This window comes from Cricetulus griseus, chromosome 10 (assembly GCF_003668045.3).
Source record: "Cricetulus griseus strain 17A/GY chromosome 10, alternate assembly CriGri-PICRH-1.0, whole genome shotgun sequence".
NCBI lineage: Eukaryota > Metazoa > Chordata > Mammalia > Rodentia > Cricetidae > Cricetulus > Cricetulus griseus.
The window spans coordinates 8208534-8222002 of record NC_048603.1 but is presented as its reverse complement, the minus strand read 5'-3'; positions in this window follow the sequence as shown (position 1 = coordinate 8222002).

Genomic DNA, 13469 nt, shown 5'->3' with positions numbered 1-13469 from the left:
TGGTTTCTTTCCATTCATATGGAGTGACTTCACCTCTCTCTGGGCTTCTCTAGCAGAAACCCTGGCTCTGAAATGAGATCAGATTTTTAAGTTGCCACTAAGTGAGCATCATTTAGCCTTTTTCCTTCCTCTAAAGAGCTCATCAAGTAATTGCTCGGTAATAGCAGGCAAGCAAGATGACAAGCAGGGTGAGGCAATGATAAAGCTAATGAAAATTTAAAGTCACCTCCGTTCTCTGCTGGGCTTGGAAAGGGCCCATCAGAGCAATGACACTTTCCACAGATAATGACATACCTCCTAAGATAATCGAAAGCTAGACGGGCAGGAAGCACAGTGAGCCTTCCAGTTCCCCCAAATACAGCCCTTTCAAATTCATTATGGTTCCTGGAACACTTTTTGATTTTCTTGTGCTAACCGGTACTGAAATTTGACAATTTCAAAGGTGAAAAGGAACTGAGATCCCTGTATTTAACTCTAACTGATCTTGTAAATGTTTGATATAATGTCTACATAATCTATGAAACTTTGACTTAAAGTACCTACTTTTAGAGCTTGAATTGATTCCAAATATTCCTGAATCTGTTCCAAGAAACTTCCCTTCAAAATTGGGACATCTCTAAATTACACAATACAGAAGATTTTTTTTGTCAAGGAAGGAAGGCTCTTCTTATTTCATCTTACCCAAGAACAGATACTGAGGCAGTGACGTAACTACACAGGTTTTATCTCGGAAATGTTCCCACAAATTTCCACAAAAGTTACAGAAATTGAGAGAAGAGAAAAGCTAAAGGGGGAGTAGAGAAAAATCAATGGTTGAATGGATATACCTGTGATGTAGATATGCTAAAGACTCAAGTCTCTGGGGAGTCATTTATGGTGTCCATCACTGAAAAATGAAGACTCAAACAAAATTATGAAGGTAATAGTTAACTAGGATGGAACCTCTTGTGCTGAATTCGAGCAGGCCTTCTTAAACTCAACCTTATTGATAGTTCATGCTAGATAATCTGGGCTGTGTAGAATGAACTGTAACCAAATAAAAGCGCGCACACACACACACACACACACACACACACACACACACACACACACACACACACAAACCCTGTAAAGTCTATTTATATGTTGTTGGTTAACCGCCCTTGATATGAAAGTTGTCCTGGAATAGTTGACATACTCAGTTTTGTCCTATTGTAGAAAAAAATTTTTTCTCACTCCCAGTAGGTATAGGTAACAGTTTAGTTGTTAACTTTTCCCCTAGTGGCTAGGTTTTCACTCTTTTTTTTTTTTTATTAGTTCAAATTAGGAACAAGCTTGCTTCAGATGTCAATCCCTTCTCCCTCTCCCTCCCCTCCCCCCAACATCCCACCTGCCCCTAGCCATCCCCCCTCCACTCCCCAGGCAGCGTAAGGCCCTCAAAAGGGGCTCCCCAAAGTCTACCACATCATCCTGGGCCAGGCCTAGGTCCTACCCCAGGTTTTCATTGTTTTATTAATTCATTTTTAAAAAAAATAAGAAAAAAACAAAAATTATCACATTGAAATCAGACAAGACCAACCAACAGAAAGAAGAGCCTGAAAGAAGAACACACAAGAATCAAACCCCCACTTGCTCACACACCCCCGTTTCAAACTGAACTAGAAGCCTTAGTCAATACACAGAGGACCTGGGCCCGACCCACTCAGGACTTCAGTCCCTGGAGTTCATATGCACTTCGCTCATGTCGATAGGTCTTTGTTTCTTAGCCTCCTCCATTTCTTCTGGCTCTTACACTCTTTCTGCCTCCTCTTCCACAGGGTCCCCTGAGCTCTAGGGGGTCGTCCCATTTCAGCCTGAGTGTTCCAAGATCTCTAACTCTGTACATAATGTCTGGAAATGGGTCTCCATTTTTGTTCCCATTGACTGCAGGAGGCAGGTTCTCTGCTAATAGCTGAACAAGGCACTGATCTATGAGCATAGCACAATATCATTAGGAGTCATTTTATCACTATATTTCTTCTTTAGGTCAGTATTTGGTTTTATCTTCAGTCCTTGGAATACCTAGCCTCAGGAACTTGGTCACCCAAGCAGTGTCGGGTATGGATGGGTTCTATCTCATGGACTGGGTCTTGAGTAAAATCAGTTATTGGTTGGTCACTCCCACCAACTTTGTGCCACCATTGCCTTAGCATATCTTGCAGGTGGAATATCATTGTAGATAAGAGATTTTTGGTTGGCTTGGTGTCCACATTTCTCTTTTGAGAAGCGTGCAGAGTATGTTTCTGCACCAGAGACCCTGGAATGAAGGGGTGAAGGCTCTATGAAGTGATAAGATTGACGTCTTCATAGTCAATGAGTCGTCTGGTGCTGTCTTCAGCAATGGCGGCTTGCTGTCAGTTCGTGGAGAGTAACATATTCTTGGGAACAGTCTGGGTTACCAAGTTTGGGGATTTTGGTGGGGCCCCTTTGGCCAACAGCTCAATTAGATGTAGCCAATACTGGTACTGGAAGCTTTGGTAACAAGAGATGGCCAGTTGAGACTTTGTCTTTCCATTATTTGACAATTTCATTGGGATTGCCTTCATATACGTATATGTTTCAGGAAGGTGATGCTACATTAGGTTTCCATACTACCCCTCAAATGCCCCTTAATTTTAATTGTCTCTCCTGTATTCTGCCCAACAACTCTGTCCCCACTATTTGATCCTCCCCATCCATCCATCCATCCATCCATCCATCCATCCATCCATAACTACCCATTCTATTTCTCTTTCCTAACATACACTCACATTCTTCAGGGTTACCAAAATAGTGTAAAAAAACTTGCAAAGGGTCTCATTGGCCAACAATCTAATAGAGGTAACACACTCCTGATCCTGGGCTTTCATTTGTTAGCCTACAGTATCTAGAAGGGGTACTGTTGACCCATTATAGTGAAACCTCATTTAAACTCTTTTTATATATGCATATGGTTAAAATTTAGGAGGCTTCAAAAGTAGTTTTTCCGTATGATTTTTTTTCAGAAGATATTCAGTGCTAGCTGTCCCTACCCATAATTCCTTTTTCACTCACCCCCCTTCTCACCCATTTAACTCTTCCTGTTCAATTATTCCCCCAGATCCCTCTGAATCATGGTACTCTTTCTTTCATTGAAAGCTCCCTTACTAACCCTCTGACCTCTATGGGTATTCCAAACAAAACAGAAATGCCTAATGATTAAAAGCTGACATCTAAAAATGAGAAAAACAATATGTGACATCTGTCTTTCTGGGTCTGGGTTTCTTCATGCAGAACTGCTATTTCTAGCTACATGAATTTTCCTGAAATTTGAATAATTTAATTTTCCTTAAAAACTAATGATATGACATTATGTAAATTTACCACATTTTATAATCCATTCATCTGCCGATGGACATTGAGATTGTTTTCATTTTCTGGTTGTTGTGAATAGCGCAGTCATAGGTACTTGGGCAACCTACTACTATTACTCTGCAAATAGGGCACAGTATTAAACTATTAAACTGACCTCTTATACCATAGACTAGAGCATCCCTCAAACCTCATCGTGAAATCTTTTTGCAGTAGATGGCAATTAACACGGAGACTCACAACTTGTCAAGGAGCAGAGAGAGAGTAAGCGACTAGGCAGTACTCAGCCGTAAATGGGACATCTGTATTATTCCCTTTCTTCCTAGGGCTCAAAGATCTTTGGGGAAGAGGGAAACATAAGAGCATTTGATGACTACAAAGGAACAGTGTTTTCAACATCCAACATAACAGTTGCATGTGTCACTCACAGTAGGAACAATATTGGTGCAAACTCAATCCAGACAGAATCCCAGTGTACAGGGTGGCATGTACTAGATTGCGTTCTCAGCTTAAAGAAGGACAGGTAATAGTTGACACTGATAATTGATAGCATCCAGGTAAGGGAGAATCAGCTTTCCTTAAGGGTATGTGAAAGGTTCAGGCATTATGCTGGCCTGCCTCTGTTACCTGGCAGAATCCACTCAGGCAGTACCCTGGTCAGCCCAGGGTTCCATGGGAACTAAGTCTGCAAGCAGGTGTAAAGGACCCCTTTAAAAGACAGAGCCTGGCCCACTTATGCTGTCTTCTCTCTGCTTCTGCTTCTCTTCTCTCTCCTCTTCTCTTATGCTCTCTCTGCCTCTCTCTCTGTGGTGACTGGCCATGGCGGTCAGCCATGAACCCTGTTCATCTTCTCTCTCAGTCTCTCTACCCTGCTGGGCCTATAATAAACTGGTTAATATGTCTAACAGTCTCATGTCTCATCTTGAGCCTCTTCTTCATTTCTAATTTAAGCAAAAGAATAACAGTGTGGTCTATAGAAGGTCCAAAAAGTTCCAGAGGATGGCCACACACCTGGGCATATAGGGGTATGTAGGCAGCGTTAATCGGACTCAGTGGCTTAACAAAATGGATGAAGATTCCAATGTTGGGTGGGCACCGATTGGGGGAGGGTGGATCTCTGAGATCATGGAGGAGAAGGAAGAAGAGGAGGAGGAGGAGTTGGAGGAGGAGGAGGAGGAGGAGGAGGAGGAGTAGGAGGAGGAGGATATGACCAAAACACCCTCTTTGTCATTCTCAAAAAAAGCTAAGAAAATACTTTTTACAAAGAACTGTTTAGCCAATGCGTACAAGTAAAATGATTGGAAATTGCCCCCATCTAAACGTCTGTTATTAGGATAGTTGGGGAAAGGCTGACTATAAGTTATTACTTGTGACTTTGGAATTGACAAGAACAGATTTGTTGAAAGACCAACTTTGCATATACACGTCCACGGGCTCTAACAACTACCTTCTGAAGCTCATTGGGATTAGTAGGAGTCTAAAACTGTTACTGTTACATTTGAGGAGGAGTTTGGAAATTTGTTTTATGCTGCACAAAGAACATGTTTGATGTATATTTTATGAGCTCTGGGTGAGAGAGAGAACATTTCATATTGTAATATATGAAAGGCTCTAATCAAACATTTATGCCAGCAAGAATTTTCTTTTGTAGAAGAAAGACAATGTGATTTAAAAAGCTACAATGGCGTAACAATGCCCCAAAGACATGAATCCGATGTGGATAATGCCAGGGAGCAGCACCAGAGATGGCCAGTTACTGACACCTTTACTGGATCTGGAGCATGGCACATAGATGGAGCTTTGGATCTTGACTTCTTTGGGAAGTCCCTTTACCTACTCTTGTGGCTATGAGCCCATTCTGTTACACCTACTGAGTAACCAAGTATTTACAAACTCTAACTTTAAGTTCACTGTGTCATTTTTATATTTGGATGAGGCAAAACAAAGCCTGACTTAAAATTTGAACATTCTGAATAATTCCTGAAGGGGTTATAAAGTTTCTTGAAAATTGAGTCATTTCAGCTGGCATCAATATAGTAACTACTGCCCTCTATCTGTTCCAGCTATGGAAGCTAAGGCCCCTGAACAGCTTCTTAGGGACAAGCTTCCTCCATCGAATCTGAAATGTTTTTCAGGAGCCTGAATAAACTGTTAGCCTACATCAGATCTCCCCTTCATCCAGCCTCCTCTCTCTTACCTAGGGATTTCGAGAAACTATGATAAATCTCATAGTATACACACCCAGCTTTGTAATCATCATTCATTTTCTAATGGTTAGTGGGTTGTTGATCTCTATCCATTCCTTTCCTGCGTTTCCCTCTGAAGGTATCATTGCTGTCTTGTTACCATCACAGGTCCTGCATTGGTCTACAGCAAATATGCAATGGGGGCTTATTTCGGGGGAGTCACGAGCTAGTTCTATTTTGAATGAGACAATTTTGTTCAAATGATCTGATGAGTATTCCTTGAGATCCTGGGCCCAGCTGAAGATTTGTTATGCAAGAGCAAAAAGTGGGCTGGGGGGAAATAGGTCTGTGCTAGGTCCTGTGTACATATGCCTGTTCCCTTGGTGGTGTTATGAACTCCTAACCGGGAGAGTGGAGCTGTCTCTGATTCCTTTGCCTGCTCTTGGGACACTTTTCCTCCTACCAGTTTGCCTCATTCATCCTTGATATGGGTTTTGTGCCTAGGCTTCCTGCCAGTTCTGTTGATATCCTTGGGAGGCCTGCCTTTTTCTGAAGAGAAACAGAGGAGTGGATCTTGGGGAGATGGAGTCGGGAGGGCACCTTCAAGGAATGGAGAAAGGTGGAACTGGGCTTGGGATACACTGCATGAGAGATAAATGGATAAATAAATAAATAAAGTAGTTCCTACTGGTACATTTAATTTTACATAACCTCGGTCCTATTACTGGCCCTGATCTGATTACTCTAGATAGAGAACTGACACTTTGCTAATGGCAGCCTTGTGTGAGTAGCAAAATTTATAAAACCCCATTAGACTGCTATTTGATAATATTTAAACACAGAAATACAATTTCTTCATACCCTGCTCAAATGTTATGCAACAGCTCAAAAATTCAGGTCCCCTTCTTATGCCTGAAGTGATGGCATCCCCTGAGAGCACCAGGGTGTGTCTTGTGATCCCCAGAGCCTGTTACAGAAGACACGCATGTATCAATTTCAGCATGAGAACATTCTATATATGCTTTTCATATCAGGTTAATGAGTTATAAAAGAGCACGGTGTTTGTACAGTGTTTACAGTTTGACAACCGTAGGCTTCAATTCTAATTCACATTGCACCATCCATCATCCATTTGGCCTTGGTCATTTTCTAACTTGAGAGAATTCATTTTTCCTAATTCTAGAGGTGATGCTTCTTATTGCTAGAAGTAGAGAAGATTGAATTAGTTAATGTGTGTACTACTCCTGGAATATCTCAATGTGTTGTATATCCAGGTTTGATAGAAACCTTGTGTTACATGATAATAAAAGACCCAGAGACATATTGGGGCTCAAACTTTGAACTGAAAGGCAAAGTAGCAGGCCACTAGTTCTTACCAATATCGCAGGCTGAAGGGCTGATCCTGCTGCCTCTCTTCAGTGTGGCTGGAGAATAAATGCCTGATACTGAGACTCCTGTCTATATACGTCTCTAATGCTGGAATTAAAGGCCTGTGATCCCAGGTGCCGAGATCATCTTTGTGTGAGCTGTTCTCTTTAGGACTGGATCAGTCTTGTGTAGATCTGGGTGGCCTTAGACTCACAGAGCTCTATCTACCTCTTAATCCTGAGTCCCAGGATTCAAGGTGTGTACCACCACTCCTAGTTTCTGGCTTCTGGGATTATAAGTGTGTGTCTGGATTCTATGACTTATGGCTGACTTTGCTTTCTGAATCCTCAGGCAACCTTTAACAAATCATAAATAAGGTATCACCACAACCTTGCAAGATAGTCCCAACACTTACAAAGACTTTTCAAATATGTTTAGTAGCTAAGTATTTAACATTCTCCACTGTTTTAAAATCCAACTGAGAATTTTCACAGCTAATATTTTGCTGTGTTGATCTGGGCCCACACAAAAGAAGCAAAACCAGGACCTACCATGAATGCTCCTGAGAAAATAGTGGTTCCCTCTCAGTAGAGAGAACCAAGATAATTTTGAAATCCACAAGACTATATGATGGGAGTTCAGTCCCCACAGAGGGCAGAATGGAGAAGGGATTATGTGCCAGGGATATAAATCCAGCTTTGTTCTAAGGGAAATTGCTACAGACACCAGTAGTATTAAGACTCATGCCCCCATCAAAGGCGGTTTGCATCTCTCTGAAATAGTCTTGCTTTGCTATCCCTGCTCTGCTCAGCACTGGCCAGAAGGGCGTTCAAAGTATGGCTTTCATGTGAAATGGTGGTAGGGTCTTGATAAACAGTTGCTGGGCTAATTAGTTAATTAGAACCCCTGCAGCTGAAGGTTTGAGGAGTATATTTTTTTTATGCTTAAGACTTTATCTTCTGCCAGGTGTTGGTGGTACACACCTTTTATCCCAGCACTTGGGAGGCAGAGACAGGCGGATCTCTGTGAGTTCAAGGCCAGCCTGGTCTACCTAGTGACTTCCAGGACAGGCTCCAAAACAATACAGAGAAACCCAGTCTTGAAAAACAAAACAAAACAAAACCAAAACAAACAAAAAGACTTTATTTTCCAGTTCTTTCAGAGAACAGCTTTCATTGAAAACTGCTGGAAACAGCAGATGCCCAGGTGAGGTAGGCTCTCTCTCAGAGCCTAGAAGAGGAGTACATTTTTTAAAAATGTATTTTATGCTTTTTTCTAAACATCCCAACCTTCTCATCTCCAGCACCTTTTCCTGGAATCTTCCTTATCTGACTATTCCGATATTCATTTTTATCATCCATCTTGTAATTCTGGAGGGATGTGCTGCTTCTGAAGAAATGACTCAGGCAAGTCTTCAACCTCTAGGAAAAGCTCATTAACTATCCTTGCTCTCGTTGCCACCTCAGAGCTCATGTGTTTCCTTCCTCGTCTCTACAGTGTGTCACTGAGATCAGTATCTTGCATCCAGTCCTCTTGCGCTCTTTCCTCCATTGTATTCAATCATCACAATTCAAATTTTACTGACATTTCCTTATTCTGTTACTTTAAAATAGCACCCGAAGAGTTGCTGAGGATTCTCTTCAACTTTTCCCACCTCTGTTTCTTGCCCTTCATCTATGCAGATTGCTACCGCTGTAACCACATGGCGACTTTTCAGTGCTGATTAAATGTACTGTTCACACTGTGCTTGTAAATAACACAAAATGAGTATGTTGCCGTCATCGTTTTCTTCTTACACTCTTTTCTACCCAAATTATTCTCAACCGATGGCTGTGCCTTATGCTTTATTGAGGAAATCTGGGAGAAACCGAAGACGCTTACTCTATCAGCCAGATTGACGTTACTGTGATGGAGTACTCATCACAGTACTCGTGCTTTTGGAGGCCTCGGTCCAATATCTAAGATTGCCACGTGACAATGACTAAGGAGGACACGGAATCAAACTGCTTGCCTCATAAGACAGGGAGCAAAAACAAGACCTAATAACTGAGTAAGTAGGTAAGTAAGCAAGGAAAGAGAGAGAGAGAGAGAGAGAGAGAGAGAGAGAGAGAGAGAGAGAGAGAGAGAGAGGCACGAAATGGAACCTTCAGGGGCATGAAATGGAACCAGTGACAGAGTGACCATAAAGTGACCTTATACTTGGTCTCATTTCTAAGGTTTTATCCCCTCTTGGTAGTTCTGTGCTGTGGACCAATACTTTAAGATGGGGCATTTATGGAATATATAATACTTACTAAAACGCAAGTCGCCAGCCTGTATCTTCTGTCCTCCATTTTTTTTTCTCAAGCCTGTTTATTTATGATCTACAGAGTAAGATCCACGAGGAAAGAAATCTTGCCTTTGAATCCACTGATCTACCTGCAATGCTGGCCGATAACAGTAACTCAATAGACAAATTTAAATGAATAGATTGATTCATTCAGTAAAGATTTGCTAATGTGTTAAACAAGGAGTTTATTTAAAGTAAATGATTCTTAAGGTTTTCATTGTTGCTGTCATTCTTTCTACCATGTCAGAATTTACAGAATAACAATAAATTCACAAGGAACCAAGGTTTTCAAGGAGACAGCACTTGTCAGTCTTCCTTTTCTTGATAGTCCCTGTCACTTTTTAAGACAAAGTTTTACCATGTAGCTCAACTTGTTCTCAATCTCTTGTTCCCCCTTCCTCGGCATCCCAACTGCTAATAACGCAGGTATTTGCTGAATAGATGCTCCACATCTTTTTTTATTATAAATATTATTGTATTTTGTCATTTGGGCCAGTTTAATTTCTGAGAGCATGCAAAAACATATTGTCCCAACGTGTACTGCTTTAATCCAATTTATGTTTAGTATCTGTGGTGACACATTCTTCACAAATATGAAGACATATATACAAATTCACATCCATGGATATCTATATGAAAATAAAGAAATTTGTGGGTCTAATTACTACAGCTTATAGCGACCCTGAGCAGTCAAGGAAAGAAGGTGAAAGTGGAAAGCATTTCCCATTTGTTTCCATTATGTTTGGACACAATTATTGGGACTTTGTTCAGGGAAACATGCTCACAGTCCTCGTCCTGAGATAATAACCTATTTTAGGAGGACAGCAGGAGAACACCTGGCCCACTAAATCAACGAAGCAGGGCTTATATGGACTCACAGCAACTAAACAGGCAAGCACTGAGCCTGCAACTGGTCCTCTATATATCTTATGGTTGCGTAGTTTGGTTTCTTTGTAGGACTCCTAACAGTTGGAGTGGGTGTGTGTCTCTGACTCTTAGGCCTGTTCTTGGGACTCTTTTCCTCCTACTTGGTTGCTTTGCCCAGCCTTAGCATGAGGGCTTTTGCCTTGCCTTTCTGTATCTTGTTTTGTCCTGCTTGCTTGTTGTCATTCAGGGGACTGCTCCTTTCTGAAGGGTAAAGGAGGGGGAGTAGATCTTGGGGAGAGTGGAAGCTGAGGAGGGGTGTAGCTGAGAGGTGTGGAGAGAAACAGATGTATGAGAGAGGAATCTATTTTCAATTAAAAAAAGGAAGTAAGACTGAGGAATCTAATTTCAATTTTAAAAAAGGAGTAAGGCTGGGGATTATAGCTCAGTAGAGCACCAAGTTCCGTTCCTTGTTTCCTGGGGCACCAAGTCCTGCACCCCCCTCCCGAGACTCCTGCCCTCCCACAGGAAGTTGCATTACGCTTCCTGCCCATCATGCTATTCTGAAATCTCTTTACACCATGGGCTATAATAAAACTTTCCTCACAGTACTTTTCCAGTAACAGTGATGCGAAGTAACAGGAAAAGCAATTGAGAATTCTTTTTAAAAGTTTAAGTGTAAGAAGAATGAACTGGGGAAAGGTGCCCATTACATTTTCCTCCTTTCTGGTGCTTTATAGTAAGAAGGATTACAGAGATCACTGCTCTAGAGAAAGAGGCACCGGCTTTGACTATTGTTCTAGCTTCCTTCCTCATTGAGGTCCCTTGATGGGGAATGTACTGTGTATGTTTATCTTATTGAATAAAATACTGTTTGGCCAATGCGACAGCAAGTTAGGACTAGGAGTCAAAGAGGATTCTGGGAAATGTAGTAGAGAAGTGCTGATCCAGGCAGGAAGTGACATAGCAAGGAGACTCATATTTAAGCGAAGGAGAAACAGGAAGGACCCTCTTTTCCCCTCCGCTCCTGCTCCAGTGGCACAATGTGATCCACTGGCAAGGAGGGACGCCAATAAGGCGTCCAATAAGATAAGTCTTATAAAATATATAGATTTACGATAATTGAGACTGAGCAAACAGATGAGGAATCCTAGTCATTGGCCAAGCAGCTTTAAACCTAATACAAGTTTCTGTGTATTTATTTGGGCCTAACTCGGGCAGGCGGCTGGCATAAAGCATACACGTGGTGATGGAGCTCAGCAGCTTTTGGTGGAAAGATTCATAACAGTCCCTAGACAAGTCATGTGGCCTTTCTTGTATAATTAAGCGATTGTATTTGATCATATTTCTGACTTATCCTTAACAACACTGAGTCTTTAGTGACTTAACAGCAGATGAACGGGGTGGTGGGTTATAGAAATAGAGGCCAACCCATTCTCCTTCTTCTGTAGTTTTGTCCATAAATTCAGAAAATGAGTAGTCCTATAGGAAGAATTGTGTTGGCTCACATACTCACTATGGATGTCCATGCTCTCTGTAGCTAGAGTAGACAAATTTGTTCTTTCATGACTCTTGAAATGGTATTTCAAGTGACCAGAGAGAAATTCAAATAATCTCAACCTCCTTTGCCAAATCCATCAAGCTAGTAGGTTTATCCTTTTAAATATGATGTGTTTATTATTTCCTCAAGAAGTGCTTTGGAGGGCGTTGGAGAGATGCTTAAAGGTTAAGAGCCCCTTACTAATCTTGAAGAGGTCCTGGGTTAGGTTCCCAGTACCAACAAGGTGGCTTATAATCATAAGTAATCCCACTTCCAGAGGATCTAATGTTTCCATCTGGCTTCCACAGGGACCAGGCTTACACACCATGCACATACATGCATACACCCAAACTCTAACATATATAAAATTCAACAAATTCAAAAGTAGTTTTTCAAAAGAAAAAAGAAATTCTTTGAAAAAAATTTTAATAGCTTGGATATTTCTTTGTGTTATTTGGTTATGTCTATAATAGATTGTATAAACAAATGCTAACTAGTCATAATCTATATGTACATATTATTTTTGAAATTTATATTAAATATATATAGATATGGATATATTAAATGTAAAAAAAAGAACTTGTTTTATGAAGACACAGGAGACTAGTAAGTAGCTTCAGGATGGCGACTTTCATGAAGATGGATCAAGGCTCTGTATACCTTGGTTGGTCAAAATTTAGATAGGCCTTCTCTAGTACTCAATAACTCTAAAACCGACATATTAGAGTCCCCAGGATCTTAAGATTCTTTTGTGTCCACAGACTGCCACTCGGGACTGGCAGTTACTTCCATAGAATGACTCAGCCTACCTCCCCCTATCATGTGAAAATGTCTCAAGGGTCAATCATTGAGAAGCAGGGCTGACTTAATGGCCCAATGGGTAAAGGGCTTCTGCCAAGCCTACTGACCTGAATTCTATCTTGGGGATCCATATGGTGGAAGGAGAGAGTCAGCTCTCCCAAGTCATTCTTTGATCTCCACATGTACCTCATGGCACCCACATCCACACCCCCATATACACAATATACAAATGTGACTTTAAAGGAGTGGTGAGGAGGAGGCAGGTAATTTAAGCTGTAGTGAAGTCTCGTCTTTTTATGTTGGAGAATAAGCTTTACCTTCCTGTACTAGGAGCAGGACACTGCGGTGATATATTATTTATGATTTATTAAAGCTTGCTCAAGGACTCAGAAAGCAATGTCAGCCACAAACCATAGAAGCCAGGCACACATCTTTAATCCCAAGACTCGGGATTAAGCGGTAGATGGATCTCTGTCAGTTCTAGGACACACTGTCCTAGAACTGTCCTAGAACTAGGAAATTGACCCAGTCCTAAAGAGAAACAGCTCACACAAAGGTGACCTCAGCACTTGGGATCACACGTCTTTAATCCCAGGACTCAGGAGAGGTATTTAAGACAGGATCAGAGTCTCAGAGCTAGGATTCATTCTCCAGCCACACTGAGGAGAGGGAGGCATTGATTCTCTAGCCACACAGAGGAGAGGCAGCAGTGGGGTTTGGTGGAGCCAGGATTACCCTGAGGTAGAGATAAGAGCTAGTGGCCAGCTGCTTTGCCTTTTGATCTTCAACTTGAAGCTCGAACCCCAATATCAGTATTATTTATTGTGTTACAGGGCACTGTTACCCTTGGTGTAGTTTTCAGGCCCATGTAACCCGTAAGTGGCTCAGGCTTATGGCCAGAGATCAAAAGCTTAGGCAGACAGGGATTCTTCTTCATCTTCTGCTTCCTTTCTATGAATCGCTTGGGTATTTGCTATGAACTTAAAGTAGCTCACATTAAATTTCATAATGCCCGGGAGCAGAGGCAAATACT